The 1,636-nt window shown below is 28.9% G+C and overlaps 1 protein-coding gene across 1 annotated transcript in view; it reads left to right on the top strand.

Annotated features, from left to right (window-relative positions):
* The window catches only part of LOC108749041 (zinc finger protein 420), a 7,578-nt gene extending 7,074 nt beyond the window's left edge, over window positions 1-504 (top strand). Inside the window, exon 9 of the mRNA XM_018487531.1 lies at window positions 67-504. The gene's annotated coding sequence lies outside the window, so the exon portion shown is untranslated. The remainder of the gene's footprint in view (window positions 1-66) is intronic.
* Window positions 505-1,636: the final 1,132 nt, after the last annotated feature.

The raw sequence follows: 1,636 nt of genomic DNA, 5'->3' as shown, positions 1-1,636 counted from the left end.
ATATATATATATATATATATACATAAATTAAATTTATATTGAAACATAACATTGGTAAAATTGTAGTTTTCGAGGAAGTACTGTGATGGATGCTGGATCGAAGAGGAAAATACAATGTACATAAACATGGTACAATTTTTTATGTTACAATATGAACATTATGAAAATAAAATGGAGAAAACAGATCTTAAACATTTTCTGCAACATTAATCTGATTATACTCCATAATGACACTATATATTTTAACGTTACTTTTTTTATTATTATAATTTAATTTTAAGCATTACACACAGAAAAACTTAACACATAAGACCTAAGCAATAAGAAAATCAACATGTTGGATTCGCTATTTCTTATATTAGGCTAAGTTCACAACCTTTAAGAGACCGTAAACTGTAAGCTGTAAGTTGTAAGTGACGATATATCGGCCACAGAACTTATGCTTTTAGGCCATAAGAATTGGATTTTGCTCAATTCGCTTAAGTCTAACGGTTAAAACCTAAAGACCGTTTAAAGACAGAAATTATTGTCTTAATCTCTTTTGACTTATGACTTAAGGTCTCTTAAAGCAAGGTTGCGGACTGAGACTTATGATCTTATGGTCTGTACTGTGATTGACTGATCGATTCATTTGAGTCTTAAGTTTTTCTATGTGCCATGGCTTTTAATCCATGGAGTTTTTTATTTTTGGATTACTGAATTGGTTGAATGAAGGCAAAGAGTAAAGTGTTGAATTACTATGCGATCTTTATTTTAGTATTTGTTAGTTGCAATCAATATATGATTAACATCTGTATGACGTAAAATCTTTATTGTAAACGTTTGTTATTCTATTAATCCAGCTTTTTGTTTTTTAAACAGAAAAAAGCGGGATTTAAAGGAGATATTTATTGTGTCAAAACGAAAAAAGCATTGAAACAAGTATTGAATACAATACGAATTTTAAATGATTATATATGAATGCGTAAAACATTGGACGAATTAATGATGATTATAAAAATCGTCATAGATGACTTGGATAGTTTGAAGAAAGAAAGATTAACTGTACACATAATATTTGTAAAACACTGCACTAGTAGGATATTTTTGTGTGAATGTCAATTTCTATGTAATGATTCATAGCGAATTCGATTGCACATTAAGCTGTCGTATACAGATTAACATAAAAATGTGTATTTAATTAACATACATATAGAAATGGATTAAACCGCGAAATCTTTACTTTATTGTGGTATTAGGTAAAATATGTATTTCATAATTCGGAATATTTTCACTTTTACACTCAGAAAAAATCAGTATACAATTTTTTGATGTACATTAGTGCGCATTAAATCGAATTCGCTAGTAGTATGTATGTTTCACGAGTGGTCACATAATCATCTCTCTGGAAGATCAATTTGAGATGCGACATTATAGTTATACATACAATTTTACAAGCAAACAGAAAGAGAGAGAACCAATTATAATATAAACACTGTCTCGAATACTAAGCAATTGCGACACACTGACGGTCCTGTAAAAATGGATTTCTGTTGGATCTGCACGTCAGATTTTACAAAATTAATGACTATGTTCTTGTACATATATTAGTTATATTCTTAAGTTGGCTCTTTTGGTATCATATATAAAAAAAGAA

The sequence above is a fragment of the Trachymyrmex septentrionalis genome, unplaced genomic scaffold (genome assembly GCF_001594115.1).
Source record: "Trachymyrmex septentrionalis isolate Tsep2-gDNA-1 unplaced genomic scaffold, Tsep1.0 scaffold253, whole genome shotgun sequence".
Classification (NCBI taxonomy): domain Eukaryota; kingdom Metazoa; phylum Arthropoda; class Insecta; order Hymenoptera; family Formicidae; genus Trachymyrmex; species Trachymyrmex septentrionalis.
Note: the sequence above shows the minus strand (reverse complement) of the source record. Positions and strands in the feature narration are given on the sequence as shown.